Below are 19,598 nucleotides of genomic sequence, written 5' to 3'. Positions count from 1 at the left end.
AGCAGTAGCTAGATACTTTCATGACAATGGACACAAAGTAGCACAACTTAAATTTGCAGTACTGGAAGTTATACCAACCAAGGGACACATGTGCAATATGAAAACACTAAGAGCTCAGAAGGAAGCGTCGTGGATGGAAAGAATGGGATCCCTGACACCAGAAGGGATGAATGAAGAGCTCAATCTGAGCTGTTTTTTTGTGAAATACATGATTGTCTCATTGATCAGCAGTCTGATTAGAACTTTAATGGTCTGATGCATTTTCACATTCAAGTCTGTATGCGTTGTGTAAACTATTGGTTCACTTCATGTACTTTACTTTATCTCATTTTATTTAATTTAATTTTTTAATTTTTATATTTTTTGTTATCTTTCAGAGTGTAGATTTCTTTATTAGTCTACGGTTAATCCCTTTTGACCTTTTCATAGTCTTTGATTTTAGCCTGACATACATTATGTCAATTTGAGATATATGTATTTCATTACCTTATCACTATAGTATTAAGGTTTTCTAGTAACATTTTGTTCATTCATCTGTGTGTGTTTTTTCGACATCATTTTTAGAGCCATTGCATTCTGCACAGAGGTACATGAGCATCATGATATAGCACCACACAGACTCAAGATGAGCATATATTAAATTACTGGTTATGAATGTGCTCGTAATTTTTCATTCACAAGTATTCTTGCATGCCACAGCAGTATTATAGATCATATAATTCACACTTCCATAGCGTAATGTTTCATTCATGTACACACGCTGCATTATTACACCTTGCAGGGTTTATCTCAGCGATTTCAGTTACAGTAAGATTTTTTTCATAACGATCCAGTTCAATGTTTACACGGCAGCCGTGGCACTGACAAGATGCTGCAGCACACACTTTCAAACATGGCCGCCTGGCTTTCAACACCGTTACCAAGGTAATTGTAGCACAACAAAGTACGACCTTGCTGTGCAAGCGCGCTTAGGCATTCGGCAGCAGCGGAGTCAGAGGAGATTCCACACAAGTAAGATGGCATATATTATTGCAGTATATTAGCAGACTAAGCATTTAAGACAGCATAATTCTGGGAGGTCCGTTTTGTGAACATACATTATATATTTCTAGATACCGAAGCCGAGCTCCCAGAAATCATGCGGTTTTCTGCAGTATGTTGAACTTTACGCTACTCGCAGCAACAGCTCAACCAACAGGTCAGTCAGGCGGCCGTTGATAGCCCTTCTAATAATCACTAGACGTCAAATGCTGTTCAGAAAGATCATTTATAGCATCCATTACATGTGTATATTTCTCTTTCTTTCTTTATATATGTTTTGTCCCCACCCCGTGATTATTGTCACTATGGTTTTGGAACTGGACTTTGGGTAATGTATATTATGATATGATTATACATTCTTTCGAATTTACATTGCCATACGATGGACTAATTTTGGAACTGCTAATGTTGTGCCACGTACGTGCTGGTCCAATATGTTTACTGATGCTTAGCTATGATGGATAACTTTGCGGATGGTTTGTATGTTTGGTTTGAATTTCCTGCACATTTATATTTCTTTTGACGATTTGACCATTGGAAAAATATATATAGACGTTCACAGGCCCTGAAGAAGGACATGAAGCCCGAAATTCATATACCAAATATGTGACATATCTGATGTAATAAGCAAACTTTTGAGTTGTTTGAAGACGAATATACCTTTAAATGAAGTCACAATAAAAACGTTTGAAAAACATTTTTGGACTTTTGGAACAATTATGATTATAGAATTACACCACTTTATTGTGGTTTCAGGGTGTGCAGCCCACACCACTGGCTTCACGGCCAAGGTCCTTTTCCTGCTTGTTTACACAGTGCCATATCATGGAGGCACGTTTTTCTAGTAGGTTTGCACCCCAAGCTTAAAAAGTTGTATAGAATAGAATATTACAGTGTTGGAATACTAAAGTAGTGCAAAGCTCACCACTAGTCACAATCACATAGCATTGTGCCAAAGTATACTACGAAATAAATTGTTAATATATCGCTATAATGGGATATACATATCCTAAAAGAATAGATTGCCATATGTATAGTTACGACAAGTATGTGTAGGCTCATATTACCAAATTACTGTGAATGCAAGCAGACGTCCATGGCCAAATGATTATGATGTGTTTTCATATAGCACTTACGCTTAAGCGCTTTATATAGAAAAAATATATACATCCAAAATCACCCAACCTGTGTTGGTACTCATTTATCGACCTCAGAAGGATGAAAGGCTGAGTTGAGGTGTTCAAGAACAGACTAAATCAGTAACTCACCCCCTGAAGTGTTCCTGAAATAAACCTTTAATGAGTCTAGCAATTATTGTATAGAATTCCAGAAAGACAAATTATTTGGTACTCCTATACTTTCTTATTTAGTGTCACTGCTGAAAGTGTGGAACCCCTGTTCTTTTTAATTTTTTAAAAATGTTTTAAGAGGCCTGAACAAGAAAGCCAGCCACTCCAGAAGCAAAGAGCCACATGGTGCTGGTCACAGGCCAGGAGCTTGCATTAAAAAAGAAATTAAAAAAACTTTAAAAAAAAAATAAATATTTTAGGGTTAGCAAGGGAGACCTCAGGGGTCTCAGTTGCGACCCCTGGTGACCCCCAAATAACGTCCCTGTATACTGTATGATGACCCGCTAAGATTTATGTTAATTTAATCTCATTATTTAATATTTACAGTCTATTACCTTTGTTCAGTTATTGTGCCAACTAACACCCATTGTTCAGTGTGTTTACCATTATCTTTTACAATGTATTTTACTTTATTTTAATTTGTCATATTATTTTGTCTTTTTTCTTTTCCCCCATTTGCTACTTTGCATTATCCCAATAATGATTTCTTTGAATGTGCGATAATTAATTGTTCTTTTCTGATTTGATATGAATCTCCTTTATTCTTTCTTGGAGGCTGCTGTCTTACCTGTTATTAGGAGCAGTTTGAATCATTATAAACAATGCAATACGATTTGTAGTCTTAGAGAGTATTCATTTGATTTGCCTTGAAAAAGCCCAGAGGGCGAAACTTATGGCCGTAGAGTTGGCACATTCTCTGTAAAACAGTATACTATTTGTAAATGTGATCACCTTATACTACTAACACACACCATGATCTAATAGCTTTTGCATTTACAATATTAATAAAAAAGGTTGAACACTAAATACTGTTAGCTTCATATTTTTTCAACAGAAGAGACACACTTACAATAAGTTTTGTTGATTTTCATGGGCTTTGGTTGTGACCCTCAACTTATTAGAGCAATTTTCAAATGAATAATCACTTTAGACTTATGAAAGCTTAGTGGCGCTGCCCAGTTTAATCTGACTATGTGTTTTGTAAAATATGTACATGCTTTTTGGCTGTACATCATTTACTGGTCTGCCATTAGCTTAGTCTATGGACATGTCATTGGTTCTCTCGTTAAAATGAACTCCCTGGGATGATGACATGCTGCTCCAGGGACCATTAAACCAATACCCTGTCACCCTTTACTGATATAGGCCTGCCAAAAGGCCCTAGACCCACTTAGTCCATTATGCAGTAGCCCAAGCTGCCACCCCATCCCCTACTAATGTGCCAGAGAGCCTGCAGCAGTGTATGGACCTGCACCATATTCAAAGGTCTAGGATTAATTCAGCCCCCAATTACCATCGTTTCCAACTGGTATGATAATGAGAACTGCTATAGCCCAGTTTCTGTAATTTGCATGCCTTCTTGGTGCAAATACAATGTGTGGTGCAGCGGGTGGGCTAGTGGGACTATAGACAAGTTTGCTATTAGATCAGCTGTGCGAGGCAGAGAAAAATGTACTGCTGCCTGCATGCAGAAGTGTGTGTTTTGTTTGTCGAATGCATTACGGGTTTGGTGGGTGTTGGTGTTCAGCAAACTATAGTCTGCTGCATTAATGTAGGTTATTGTAGGGCTAGTGTGAGGTGGCAGGAATGAGTGATATAGGGAATGGTTGATTAATTTGACGCATTTTGGCTAATACAGTGAGGCATTTGCATGGTGCAACTGTGACTTGTGGGATTCAGGGTTGTTGATTGGGAGTTAGATGTTAGCCATACACAACTACATTCAGTCACTGACTAATAGGAGTTGGCGGAATTATCGTCGGTGAAACCCATTGGTGACATTCGCCACCAGTTTCGTTTTGCACATGCTTTAGTTGGGGGATTTTTGCAGAAGTTTCCCTTTTCCTCAATTCCTCCCTGCAAGCAAAATTAGCAGAATGTTGCCCAGAATCCGCCGATTGTACTGTGAAACGAAATTGAGCCAATTTCGGCCACACCTACTCACTAGGCCAATAGCTACTGGCCTAACACTCCCACCAGTCTTTTTTGAGTCTAGCCTTTCAGTGAGTCCATCTTGTCGGTAACTATGAACCACAATAAAAAAAAATTCACATGAAAATGTAACACAATAACTGATCAGCTTTTTTTTTTACAAGAATGAGCGTGTTATGTTTTATCAATACTTTATATCTCATCCAAAATTATTATAGTTTATTCAAAAATGTACCGAAGTACACATTTATCAACACCATCAGCTCATATCTTCGAATGACACAAAACCATTTGCACATCATGCGTGCATCTTCATTACAAAGACATATTTGAGGTTGTATATGAATGCAGATCTCTAGTTATCTTCATTGATGTAACAATGCTGCCAATGAGCATCTTGAGAACATTTCTGGATTAATGATTCAATTGCACGATTGTTCGATTTATAGCCGGACACTGCCTGACAAAAATGCATAAAGCACTATGAATATAACTGAATCCTGCTCTCAAATTACAAAACAAACACTGCTCAAAACCAATCCTAATGGTGCTGAACAAAAGCAACTCACAAAGGACTTCCGTTTGACATGTAGCGTTATGAATGGCATGTGGTAGTCGCATCTGTTGACAACGTAGGAGTCTTTTTGGGCACCTTGTACACTTATGCATGGCATTCAAAAACAAAGGAAGGACTAATCAGCCCCATCCAGAAAAAGGCGATCAGGATGACACAATCTATGGGGAGTATTGACCCGTTTGCCAAGAGTATAGGGTGTCCGCAGGTGGCTACAATGCTTACAGTCTATAAAGCAAAGCCACTTGCTATGGGGCTTCATGGCACAGATATGTTGGGGACGGGGTCAGTGGATATACTGCAACGCAGAGAGAACACATTTTGCAGAGATCTACTGACCCTGAGGCAGGCTGTGCCCATCTTTCATTCACACTGGGAACTTGATATGGGGTTTATTGAGGATCAGTGCCTGATAGTCCCAGCCTTGATGTGGCTTGCCACTATTGCAAATGACAAAACAGCAGGCCCGGCACCAGCAGGGGGGAACAGCGGGGTCAGGCCACCCAGAACCCACCTCTGCCCCCATCCCCTAGAAAGGAGGCCTTGTCAGTGGTGTTATACACCACTGGTAACCAAGGAAGTGGGGAGTGGATATATCGCCTAAACATTCAGCAGCAACCTCAGAGACCTCATTCTGAGAGGCTGAATTACAGGAGGCTTGGCAAGGATTTGTTTTCTTGCCCTAGACAATGATATATGTCCCACAGCCATAAAAGTACAAATGACCAGGGAGATGGGGGACCATTCACACCTCTAAGTGAGGTAGCACACTTATTCAAGCAGGATGCCTACAACTATTTTCTCAAACCTAAAATCACAATTTTGGTTTCTGTAATTTAAAGTATGTTTATTTTTTGTGGTAATATAGTGGTTTTTCACATCATGCTTAATAAAAATGGTTAACTCTATCAAACAATAAATGACAGGTAAAGTTGCTTGAACACAGATTTCTGGAGAAGGTGTGTCAACTGACTGGGGGCCCTTACAAATTACATTCAAAGTATATATTCTGCTGCATTAACTACTTGAGAATAAGTGAAAAGATATGGTTCGTAGTAACAAAAATGTAATTCTGGAGGGGAGAGTGTAGTAAAATCAAAAAGTGATAAATGCAAGGTTTTGAATTAAACATTACCACTGCCGTTGCTCTGCACAACATTCCATGCTATAATTCTGCAGTATGTTTGTGCGATTAGAGAAGGGGACAAGCCATTAGCAAATGATTTTTGGTTCTGCCACCAAAAGGTGCAGTTCAATCTCAATTGCTAGGCCGTGTTCCATCTGCACTGGAACACAAGCAACCATATGAATGTTTAGGCCCTGTGGTCTAGCAGTTTGGGAAGGGCTTCTGACATTAGTGACAGGGCCAAGGCTGATATGCAGACAATGGTATGGAAGGCTGGCCAAAACAATGACGGTGGTTCTAATTCATTCAGAGACTTTTTACCTATTAGGTACAACCAGACCACATGCTGTGGAACACACATAGGATGGCAATAAAATGTGAGGAGAAACACACATCCTATGGGTGTGTCTGGTCATTTACCCACCTAACGACTAGCTGTGGCTATGTAAATGCCTCACCACCAAAAACTAACCTTACTAGAACTCTTTGAGCAAGCTCCATCACAAAGTAACACCAAATGTCTTGCTGTATAGGGCCTGCCATTGTTGTATCTAAGCATTCTTTTGAGTGTTAATTGCCTCTGTAAATGAGCTTCTGGTGTAGTACAATTCTCTTTTTGCATGTCTTCAGCCAGTTGATGTTATAAGCATTTTATTTGTCAATGCATCTGTGACTTGCACTGAAGTCCTTTCTTAAAGAAGCAATCACAAAGCCAGCAGTGTTGGCTTGCGTATAGGTATTAGCAGACATTTGCCAGGCAATGCCATCATATGCCCAGTTACTGGCACCATTTTCCAGCTGTTCCCATTTTATGGCCATGTCGTACCCTTATGGCAGTGCCTGGCCAATGCCTATCCATGTCTAATCAAAAGCCCAAGACGTGGGCTTTGCCAATGAATTTTGGCTTCTGTTTGTCTCCATAAGTCAATGTGTATAGGCCCAGATGTGGCTGCCTTGCTTGCTACGCCTAGGGAATCAAGCTGCACCTCACTGAGCTGGTCCAACAAGTCCCCATGCATACTTAACAGTGGGGCTCCGACCTAAATAGAATGTATCTTTGTTTGGTAGCCTAGTCTACTCTGACAGAACATTTCGTGATTTTAAACTTATAAGTACTGACTTGATAACTTCATTGAGTAACTTACAGACATTACAGAGTTTGCAAGCACACAGAATATGTCATGTGTATTGTGGTATTTGTTTGGAAAATGTGATGTAAATCCTGGGTGTAGGGTGTTTAAGGAGTGTTGGAAAAGAAACATGAACACCTGTAAAATAACAAAAAAGAGCGTTTTCTATAATGTTGTGGTCAAAGTATAAAAGGTGTACATCTATAAATAAAAAGCAGTATTTAAATATTTTTTAATTTTAATACATTTTTATTGAAATATATTATACAGTAATAGTCATAGTTTTATAAACATAATGCAGTAAACGATTGGTTAGACTATTAAAAGATGATAATGAGGGCAGACAAACTAAAGAATAAGTAAAATAATGCAGTATATACTTATTTTGCTTATAAATTACTTGAACAATGTAGTATTATGATTGAACAGAAAGAAACATATAACTGCATATATAAACAACTTCTCATTGAAAGATTTCTGCATTACAATAGTTTAAGTAGGGGGGAGACAAACATGAGACAAACAGAACAAACACGAGATAGAAGGCCGAGGGGGGAATTATGAGGAGCTAAGTAAAGACGATAAGGCACGTTTTCATGTAATATAAATATACATACAGGTATCAGGAGTTAAATACAAATATACAAATTCTGAGCGCATCCAAGGAGTGTAAAAGGTATGAGGAGGTCACATTCCATGTGTGGTTACATTAAAGTGATCCAGATAGCGGATGGAAAATAGAACATTTAGCATTATACTTGGGTATAGAGTGTAGGTTGTTTGCCATACACAGTTCCATCCTTTGCGTGAGATGTTTGTTATTCCACCAGCTTCTGATACATAAGGAACGAGAGTCTTAACAATTGGCAGTTATGCTCTTCAAAGCCAGACTGATAAAAAGATCATAGAGTTTGGTAGCTCCAGATGGTAAGTGGGTGGTTATTACAAGGCTTCCCAAGACAATATTCATCAAGGAAAGTGAGATATCTGTGGAAAAAATAGAATTAAGGTATTTCCATACATGTTGCCAGAACTTGAAAGCATAGAGAAACTTAAAAAACATATGCTCGTATGAGGCAGAGGAGGCTCCACATGTCCAACATTTATCATTGTAACCTATCTTAGATGAAGATAATTTAGTAGGTGTGATGAAAGCTCTATGTTTAATGAAGAAGAAATGCTGAGAGATATTCGTTGATTTAGAGATATGTTTAATCCTGGAGAAAAGGATAGACCATGTGTGATTGTCTAAAATGTGACCAAAATCATTTATTTTCCCATTTATAGCAAATCATACATATCTTTAAGGATGCGATAAAAATGCTATAGAATTTTGAAGTTTTTATGTCTGACTGCATTGTAAGCTGTAGTAGTTTAAGGGCATCAGGTGTTAAAATGTAATTGGAGGAACTGTGAAGTGCATCAACGCAAGAGTTGACTAATTTATTGTAGACATTGAATTCAGTATTGGGGATGGAAAATTGATGCTTGAGTTGTTGAAACGATAAAATATAGGATTTATCTATAATTTGTTGTATGAATCTAATACCCTTTTTCAACCAGAATTTTCTGTTAAGGGTTCTATTATTAATTAGGATCTTACTGTTATGCCATAGTAAAGGAGTGAGGCAGTTTTTAGGAAATTTTGTATGAGGAAATAGAAAAAATTGGAGGGCAGGTATTGTGGCTCTGGTAGGGTCTGATATGGTCGATGAAAAATGATTAAATATATAAATAAGGTCAGTTATTTCTGCAGGAAACACCAACTGTTTCTCTACAGTACACCATGTGGGAATATCTGATCATTTGGTACACGCAAACCAACATCTAGATTGTTCCAAGAGAAAAGCAGTGTGGTATACATTAAAATCAGGAAACCTAACACTGCCTTTGTCATAGGGTGCTTTCAATTTGATCAAAGCAATTCTTTTGCTTTTGCCCTCCCCCAAAGGACTTTTTGTGGGATTGTGTAAATAGATTTAAAAAGGGAAAGAGATATCAAAACACATAGGAGTTGTAGATAGTATAAAATGATTGGTGACAACATCATCTTAATCATATCATGTCTTCCCCACCATTTAAGATAAAGGGGGGACCATCTAGATGTTAATTCTTTAGTCTGTCTAATAAAGATTGTGTACTACATGTTATGGTGCCTTGGATAGTAGGAGCGAAACGTAAACCTAGATACTTAATAGAGGAACTATACCATTTAAAACCAAAGGAGTAAATGTCATGTTTAAGACAGTAGAGAATGAGAGGAATAATTTCTGATTTGTCTTTGTTAAGTTTGTAACCTGATACTTAGCTAAATTGAGATAGTATGTTAAGTAAATCTGGGAGGTGTAATTTAGGGTTCTTAATGAGAATGAATGTCATCAGCATATGCGGCTATTTTTATCTGAGAATGACCACCAGATATACCTGGGATATTTTTGTTAGATATGATAAGTTCCAGTAACGGTTCTAAAGAGAATATATATAAGACAGGTGAGAAGGGGCAACCCTTTCTGGTGCCTCTGTTAAGGGAAAAGAATGGTGAGGTTAGACCATTGACACACATTGCAAATTTAGGGGAAGAGTAGAGTAATCTAACAAGCGAGATAAACTTGTCGCCACAACGGTGCCATCTAAGAGACTGAAACATGAAGTCCCAATTGACCCGGTTGAAGGCCTTTTCTGCATCCAGTGCAATAACAGCTGAGCCCTGGTTATCTTTTTTTTATTTTTGGCCGATAGGTGGATAGCATTCAAAAGTAGTCTGGCATTTGAAGAAATGTTACACCCTATCACATAGCCAACTTGATCCGGTTTTATTAGGGAAGGAAGAGAGGACTCAATCCTATTGGCTAGAATTTTAGCAAAGATTTTGCTTTCAACAATGATAACATAGGTGGGCCGATAATTACCAGGTAAAGAAGGATCCTTGTCGGGTTTGGAGAAGAGTATGAGTAAGGCTTCTGAAAAGGATCAAGAGGAGGCTTTTTGGGAAATAAAGTACGAGAATAGATTTTGACGCTTGGGAATGAGAGATTGAGACAGGCTAACAAAGAATTCAGTGGAAAGACCATCAGGGTCAGGGGCTTTGCCTTTACCTAAGCCTTTGAATGCTTTGGAGATTTCTGAGAGAGTGATTTTGTTGTCTAAGTGGGATAGATCAAATTGAGGGAATGAGGACCTGTTAATATTATCAAAAAAGGATGTGATGTTATGGGGAATTGAATTCTCAGGGGTGTATACGTTAGCATAACATTTTTTGAAGCAATTTAGTATATTGTTAGGATGGAGATATACAGTGCCGGATGAGTCTCTGATATGGGAAATAAAAAAAAAATATCTTTTTTTTTTCAAATAAGAGGCAAGTGCTTAATCGGCTTTATTAGATGTTTGATAGATTTTCGTTTTATATTTGAGAATAGTCCTTGCAGCAGGATTAGTGATCTCCTTATTAATTAGAAAGCGTATGGTCAATACCCGACGAAGATTAGTATGATTGGAGTCATTGTAATAATGTTGTTTAGCTGTATTAAGCTGAGAGTAAAGGTCATCTAGATGCTTTTTGCATAGAGCTTTCTTTTTTCCTGAGTAAGCCATAATGTGACTTCTTAGAGCTGCCTTAAAAACATCCCAATTATTCACAGCTGATGTTTCACAGTCTTGATTATCAGCATAGAACTGTTGGGCAAAAGATTTAACTGGATAAATTGAGGATCTTGTAAGAGAAAGTTATTAAGTTTCCGACGAGATGACGGTTTATGCACGTCTGAAAGACTAAAGGATGTACATACTGGGACATGATCGGATATAATGATATTTTCTATTTTAGAATCAATAATGGAACCTGTAAGGGTTTTAGAAGAGAAAATATAGTCTAGGCGGGAGAGGGTGTTATGTGGGTAAGAGTGGAAAGTGTAGGCAAGTTGGGTAGGATGAGATAATCTCCATGTATCAATAAGGCTGGTTTCAACTAAACATCCCAAAAGGATTTTTGTGATTTGTTGTTTTTAAATAGGCAACTAGATTTGCTGTCAAGAAAAGGATCAAGGACCTGATTTATATCCCGCACATAATTAAATTGGAAACATTATTTTGAAGTATCAATTGTTTTATGGAAGCCCAAAAATTGTGATCAGGGTTAGTGGGACCGTACATTTTCAGAATGGTAACATGTATAGAATCTATCTACGGAAGTGGTGCACGAGTGGTGTTGATGGTGGAGGACCCTTGCTGCTGCTGATGGTTTGTGCAGTTTCTAAAAGTCTAATATTGACTTTATTACGGGGATGCTGTCCCTGTGATACCTGTGGTGTTTCCTTTAAGGCAGAGGAGGAGGAGCCTGCGGTGACCTGACTCAGCACACAAAAGCACCCACTCCTGCATCAGTGGAGCGGTAGTGGTGCGCAAGTGGTGTTGACGGTGGAGGACCCTTGCTGCTTCTGATCGTTTGTGCAGTTTCTAAAAGTCTGATATTGAATTTTTTCATGGGACGCTGTACCTGTGATACCTGTGGTGTTTCCTTTAAGGCAGAGGAGGAGGAGCCTGCAGCGACCCAACCCAGCACACAAAAGCACCCACTCCCACGTCAGCAGTGTGGAAGTGGTGCGCAAGTGGTGTTGACGGTGTTGCCGAGGGCACCGGCGAAGGCAAGCGTGAGCCCCTTTCTGCCCCACTCTGTTTTTACCATCTAGAGGAGCTGCACTATGTGATCAAGCCGGCGTGCAATGAGCAACTCGACGACTCCAAAAGCAGATGTCAGGATAAAGACCCGACAACAGGTAAGGCAGTGCCTTGCCTCCTGTCCTGCCCCCCAGTCCACTCTGTCGCCCACCTCACGACCAAGTCTGAAAGCGCCCTTGTCTTTAAGACAGTTCTGCCTCCCCTTTACGAATAAGATCCAAGAGAAAGGTGGGAGGGACAGGACATCAATCCCCATGGGGGAAGCACCCAATATTCCATCACTGGATACCTTGGCTGCCTTGGAGAATGATTTGCCCCAGATGGAACTCTCAGTACTGACAATCAATGGTGCCCAACCAAGGAGAGGGGCTGAAATTGACAGGTCAGTCCCTGCCGATTTCATGTGATTTGGTGGGGGAGAGCGTCCCTGCCAACGGCAGCCCCACCACCGCACATGATTCTTGTGAGACAGCGGGCAAATCACCCCCAGCTGATGGCAAACCAGCTGATTTAGTGAGTCAGCCCACTGTGGAGACCAGCCCCATTCGAAGACTGCCGGTCCAGCAAAGAAAGTTCCTGAATGGTCCTGCTGTGGTGGAAATTCCAATGTTGAAAATCAGTCTTGGAAAGGCGACAGATCCAACCGCCTCTACCGATACCCCTCACCCCATACCATCACAAACTACAAAGCAATATGAGGCAATTCAGTTTACAGAAAAATGAAGAAGAAGGTGAAAGTCGGCACAAGTCACCCGCATTGGGGTGCACGTCCCTGCAGACTCTCGCTGCCTCGGATGGAATACAATTAAGAGACTGCCAGCAAAATGTTAGCACCCGACTGGATCAAGAGGGCCTTCTCGCAGACAACATCACTGAGGAAGAGTGTGATGACTATTCAGGAACAAGTAAGGCCCTGGACTGGGAGGAGGAAATGTGGGAGAATTTGCGTGACCTCCCTAAGACCCCCTCGTGTATTGACCTGACAAAGGAGCTAGTCAAGATAGCCTCGGGTCGCCCAACCTCCAATGTGGCAAACCTGAGGATGATTGCCAGAAGGGCCCTCATTACATATCTAATGTCGAGATATTGGCTTTGATAGCTGTGGTTCGTTAACCCCCTGCCTCTTCTAAGAGGCGTCCGGGACTAAGGACACCTCTACAGTCAAACGCATGCTTGGCTAATAAGCTGATTCAAGATATCTCGAACCTCATGGGAGAATCATGGCAGAAAAAAGGAGAAGCCTATCCTTCATCATGGAGAAAATAGCGGCACTTGATGGAGAAGTGCAAACAAACCTCCATTCCCAGACGAAGAATGGATGATTTATCCATATCCAAAATGTAGTCATGGCAGCACTCAATATTGCAATCGCTCCATTTCTAAAGTTATACAAGACCATTAACGACTCCTTGATTTCGGTCCATGCATCGAACCTGAATGTGAAGGAGCAGGTGAATGAACTGGTCAATTTTGTGAACAGACTGGATGCAAGATTAGAGAAGGAATCGGACAACTCTTGCAAATGGCAAAATCGCCTATGTGACCTGGCCCGTTATGACTCAAATGATAAACGGCTACTTATGGAGGCTATTTTGGAAGAGCATAAGTGGATCAGGAAATCCACTGAGATAAAGGCCTCCTTGTGTAAGAGGCCATTAGTGGACCAACATGGGAAGCCTCTACTTAAAGCTCCAGTTACAAAGGCAGCCTGAAATAAACCTGCGGTCCTTTGGTTCTGGGTAAGGGGCAAGCAGGTCCTGAGAAAGCCAAAAATGCCTTGAATGTTAAACTGGGAGTAAAGGAGGCAAAACCAAGCTATTTGTTTTTCCAATACCCAAATCAAATGAACCAGCCCGCATCAATGAATGTAGAAGGTATTCCATTGCAAGCTCTCCCAGTGTCCTCTCAAAAGAAAACAAAAAAACAAGCAGCCAAGCAAAAAGCAAATGGCTCTCGAGCTTTTCTAAGGAACATACAAACTCTGCCCCAGGAAGAATTGATACCCCAAGCAAAAAAGCCGAGATGAAAAATAAAACTAAGTTCAAAGCTTCAGGACCACCACCTACTGGACCCAGGCCCATGGAGATCTGTTCATGATCAAGTTGCGGTAGTGGACCTGGACTCTTCAGATTGTCTCAGTGACTTGATTGAAATAATTAAAAACAATCAGGAGGATGAATCTTGGGAGGACATCAGCTTGATAGACTGGCAGGTAATAGATAAATATTCAAACCTGGCAGATAAAAAGGAAAGATAGACCATGGGCAGTAACACACCGGAAAAGACAGAGAAAAGAAGGACAGGTGTATCAAGGCCATACTTAACACTGCTCATTAAAAATGAAACTGAACCAGGCCATAAGAAAAGACCTAAGATTTAAGCCGGATCTAAACCAGATTTTTCAGAAGACAGTCATTTACTTTTGACTTAGGATTTTTATTTAAGAATATCGTCACACTTTGGGAATGATACTATTCGTTTTCTCCTGATGAACCATTGCAACCTGGCAATGCGGAAATGCGTGTAGAGGTTTTTTATATAATTGAGGAAATAACAATATTTTGATTGTGAATAAAACAGTTCAAGGTATTTTTGTTTTGACAGGAGTGAAGAATATAATAAGCTGAAATTGAATTAGTGTGAAGACAACACTATGCCAATAAAGTTGATTTGAATCACCAGCTTTGACTCACCCAACGGAAATCTTTCATTTGATAACTTTTAGGAGTTGGCGCATTTGAGTGACTCTTCTCATATACCCATTATTGATGCAACAGGGCAAAAGATCGTTGATGGAGGCTAGAAAATTGAATTATCTCCTTCAGGAAATGGAGGATAACAGAACACCACGAACCAAACATCAAGTCGAGACAGTAAAGCCGTCTAATCGGACGGATACTGAGTATCGTTCGCAAATAAAACCCAGGATTTTCTAAGACGTTTGGAACACCGAAGACAACAGAGACGACAAGAGGGGACAATAGCACCCAAGTCGACCAGTAACAATGAGAAGTGGAAAGAGAAGGAGAAAGAGAGGACCATAAAAAGATCCGCAGATCGGCTGGTCCGACCGGACTCTTCAAGGGAAAAGACCATAAATACCTTTCAAGTAAAATTAGAAAGGATTACAAAAGATCATAAGAAGATCCTCCTGAATAGGAAAACACACTAACTCTGCTTAATCAGTTGATTTCAAAAGGTAACCTAGTACCCGATGATATAGCAATCATTGAATTTACAGAGGAATGCAGAATGGATCTAAACACCATTCACTTAAGATCACAGAAAGTAATGGACATGGTGATGACAACAAAGGATAAGATGCGGGACCTAGGTTTCAGGCTCAGTACCTTGGAGGTTGTTGGGTGAAGACTACGGATGAGGGAATCCTCTTGAACCAGGCAAGACAGGCTCAACCATAAAGCCCAATCATCCGACTCTAACCCATCGAAATACCGGGCGAGGAAACCACCAAACTCCCATACCAATAAAATGCACCGTACTGAAGATTCCTGCAATTCTAGGCCCGGCAAACACTCCCAGAGAGATGACCACCAGAAACCCCCTGACAGCACTCTGAAAACATTAAGGGTTACTGTCGACAACTCAAGATCAAAGGCGAAACATCCAGGAACTGGTGACATTAAACAAGCCCAAGGGGAAATGAGATCAGTAAATCCAGACATCCGGCTGGAAAAAAAGAAGCAATAGAGCCCGCAAGACAGATTAGAAAGAAGATCTCTCCTGGCCTCTTGGAATACTCGGGGTTTTGGACACTTGTACTCGGGGGAAAGTGACTTCTTGAGTGAGTTTGAAATTATGTCTGCAGGAGTCATGGCTAAGAAGAAGTCCATTATGCGAGGGCTATCAAGCTTTCATCAATCCTGCATTGAAAGGCCCATTGTCAGACTTGCTGCGTCGTGAAGAGTATTAGGGCCTCTGTCTCCAAGTTTCCCACAGCGAAATACAAGTAAATTCACTGTGCGAGCCTTGAAGCCACAGGTGTTGGTGGTGTATCACAGGAACCATGCGCCGCCAAAGACCCCAGGGCTATTGGAGGGAAGGTAAGTGTTAGCACAAACAATCACAGTACTTCAATTAGTAATCAACGTAAGATACCAGAGAGGCTTACCTAAACCCAACAGGGAATGACTCAGGATCGAGGGTTGTGGTGCAAGGGGCGCACAATCAGTTCCTGCAGTCTGGCACAAGATGGAAGTGCCGACCGTCAACACCTGCAGGGTTCGTGGAAGGTGCATAGTTCTTGGTAAAACGTAGTAGTACTGAAGGGACAAAGCGGAGACAAGTCCCAAAACAATCCAAAGGTCAGTAACAGGTGATCGTGATCAGTTCGACAAAACCAGGGATGAGGCAGCGGCAGTCCGTGATCCGTTTTCTAAAGGTCAGAGATATAGCAGTTCGTGGAGACAAAGCCAAGGAATAAGAAGTTTCAATCCGTGGTCCGAGGTCAGTAATCCGTGAGACATGATCTTGAAAGGAGACGCTGGGCAGTGTTGCAGGAGAACAGCTTGAAGCAACAAGTGGTTTGAAATGGCCGGCTTTATATGCAGCCCTCGTCACGTGATCGGATAACAAACCACGTGATCGGCAAAGCGTCCCGTAACCAGGAAGTAATGCGATCAGCCCGTACGCAACCTCCAAGGAAGCTGCCAATGAAAACAGGGAACCCAATGAGGACGACCAACACCCCTACCTCGTAATAAGGACTGTTTACACCTCCCTCGCGCCACAGGTAACCTGAGACCATGAAGTAGGTGTGGATGTAACTTGGGAAGTCTAGCTATCCCATATGTCCGGGATACACCGAGAGTGGGCAAGTCAGTCTCCCTACTTCTAATGGCCTGTATCGTGTCGGTGTTCCCTCCCCGCATGACACCCATTGGGAAGGCCCCGTGCCGGGCTCTTGACCCCTAATTAAAGAAGATAGAGACTTGCAGGTACTAGACCATCAAACACCTAATCCATATGTCCAGGTGTTGAAACTGGTAAAGAACAGAGGGAGCCACGTGATCAGATGCCTCTTAATACATATCGGCACAGTCATGACTGCAAAATTGATAAGTACCTTGCAGAGATCACGGAACATATTGATGAGTGCATGCTCGAAGATCAAAACCAGATGATCCTAATTTGCAGAGATCTAACCCTGAAGCTCCTGGAAAAAAATTGCCAATTGAAGCAAAGATTAAATCTGGAACCATGGGAAAATAGATGGGTTACAGAAATGAATGTGAAAGAAATGACAATGCTAAATGGGCAGACCCATGGCGACATCCCAGGCGTGGACACTTGGTTCTGTAATCTAAGTAGTGCCTGCTTGGATAACTGCTTGTGGCAGGAAACGCACTTAAGTGGATCGAATCATTCACCATAAAAAAAAACAGCAGATTAGTGATCACGTACTATTGGAAGTGGAACTTTTGTGGGAACCCAAAGAGGCGCATCAACAAAACATACGCCCCATTGAATTAACATGCGGCAGAAACAGACTTAGAATTAAAACATCTGCCATCCCTAAATTAGTGATTCATCTAGGCGAAAATATCAAAAGGCAAAAAAATGCAGTGGAATAGAGATGGCTGCTGAAGGAATTTGAACATAAAAGAGACAGGAATAATATCACAGCGATTCTAAGAAAACACGCCTATAACATAGATCTGGTCAAAAGGAGAAGGGAACATTGTGCTGATCTCAGAAGAATCCGTCCAAGAAATTTGCCTGATAGACAGGAAAGATCAAAGCAATGTAAACAACGGTATAAGAACAAGCTAAAATCCTCGAAGATCTGGCGAGCACAGGCAGACGCAGAACATATGCTAGCCGCGATCAGTACCGTTAACACAAGATTCCTCTGGGAAATTATAAATAAGGGCAAAGACTTCCAGCCTGCCCTAACCACAAACCAAGTCTCTAAGGTAGACTGGGTAAAGCACCATACAGCTTTATTCAAAGCGGAAGAGACCATAAAGCCCTCCACAAAAAAGGCCAAATCTACCCCCTGGCTCATTGAGATTGACAGGGAAGATATATCATATCGACTCAAACAATTGAGCTCTTCAAGAGCAGCCGGCCCCGATGGCATTTCTAATTACATGCTAAAAGAAATGGGGAAGGCATGGACAGAATTCATCTTGACTCTGTTCCAACAGATTATGAAAACAAGATCTATCCCGCAATCTTGGAAGGAAGCCCTGATAGTCCCCATCTTCAAGAAAGGAGACCATACTAACCCCAGGCACTACAGGCCTATTACCCTCTTAGATTCTATTGGGAAAATCTACTCCTCAATTCTGCTGGGAGACCTGAAAAACTGGGCTTTTAAGGCAGGTATCCTGGACAAAGGCCAGACTGCTTTTATGACCGGGGTGGACACTTTACTGAATCTGTTTCTATTAAACTTACTAAAGTTACGAGCACTTGAAACAAAAAGGAAGATCTACTTAGGATTCATAGACCTCGAACAGGCCGTTGATGCAGTCAGTAGAGAACATCTATGGCCCAAACTGGAAAAATGGCACTGCCCCGAAGACCTCCTGGAAGCAATAAAAGCACTTTACAATGATGCAACAATCCAAATAATTGTCTCAAAGGGAGTGGATACAACAGAGAAAATCGTGACGTTTAAGGGCATCAAACAGGGCTGTGCGCTAGCCCCTTTTCTATTTGCCCTGTACTTGGTGGATATGAAAGCATCCCAGGATAAAATGAGAGCATTTCCACTGAAGCTCGATGGGACCAAACGCCCCTGGATCCTCTATGCAGACCATGTCGTCTTTATTGACCAAACGGCAATAGGGTTTCAGAGACAAATAGTGGAATTCAAGACTTATCTCGACCAAAACAGAATGAAAATCAATGCAGATAACTTGATGATCCTGGTAATGCAATCCACCCTAGGTGCCAAGAAGAAAAAGACCCCCTTCATGTGGAGAATCGAAAACCAGGGGCTGAAAATAGTGGAGACTACAACATACCTCAGGGTCAGAATTAATAAAAACATCAATGAACAGGCACAAATGAACTTTATCATGGAACAACTAGAAAAACTACATCGGAAATATGGCATTTATTCCATGATTCTGATTATCTCATTCTACAAACAAAAGGTGGTACCTATCTTGACCCACGGAGCTGAGACATGTCTAAATCTATCCTGTGAAGTATGGGGAAAATGTGAGGCCTATTTTTGGCGGAAAATCCTTAGACTTCCAAACTGCCTAAAAGTGGAAACAATTGGACATGAGTTAAGACTTCAATGCATGGTTTCAATAGTCTTATGGAAAACCATTTCCCTCTATCACAAATGTATACTGGATAATCCCTTTTGAGGTTTTGGCAAAATCAAGGAGCAACAAGGGTGAGAAATGTCTTTGTATTTGGAAACAGAAATGCAATGACCTATTACTACATAATCACATCTCAATAGAGACATTGGGCCTCATTACGAGTCGGGCGTTAAGGGGTTAACCGCGCCGTAAACGGCGCCGACCCTTAACGCCTGATTCCGAGGTCCCTTAGCGCCATGGTGATTTTAACGCCTGCTTTTTGCAGGCGTTAAAATCCATGGCGCTAAGGGACCATGGTGCTAATTACGCCACCGTAATTTACGGTGGTGTAATTAGCGCCTTCCCCACTCCCATTATGCCCTATGGGGCAAAAATGGGAATGGGGAAGGGTAAAATGGGAAATGGGGATTTACTGCCCCACTCACCTTGGAATGGGGCGGTAAATCCGCCAACCACCATGGC

The 19,598-nt window shown here is 41.1% G+C and overlaps 1 long non-coding RNA gene across 1 annotated transcript; it reads left to right on the top strand.

Moving 5' to 3' along the window:
* Window positions 1-970: 970 nt before the first annotated feature.
* Window positions 971-1,690, top strand: LOC138498571 (uncharacterized). Its single transcript, XR_011278756.1, has 3 exons — window positions 971-1,011; window positions 1,113-1,198; window positions 1,494-1,690. It is a non-coding gene; the product is annotated as an uncharacterized lncRNA (long non-coding RNA).
* Window positions 1,691-19,598: the final 17,908 nt, after the last annotated feature.

This window comes from Ambystoma mexicanum, chromosome 5q, assembly GCF_040938575.1.
Source record: "Ambystoma mexicanum isolate Mex_15411 chromosome 5q, UKY_AmexF1_1, whole genome shotgun sequence".
In the NCBI taxonomy this organism is placed as follows: domain Eukaryota; kingdom Metazoa; phylum Chordata; class Amphibia; order Caudata; family Ambystomatidae; genus Ambystoma; species Ambystoma mexicanum.
Note: the sequence above shows the minus strand (reverse complement) of the source record. Positions and strands in the feature narration are given on the sequence as shown.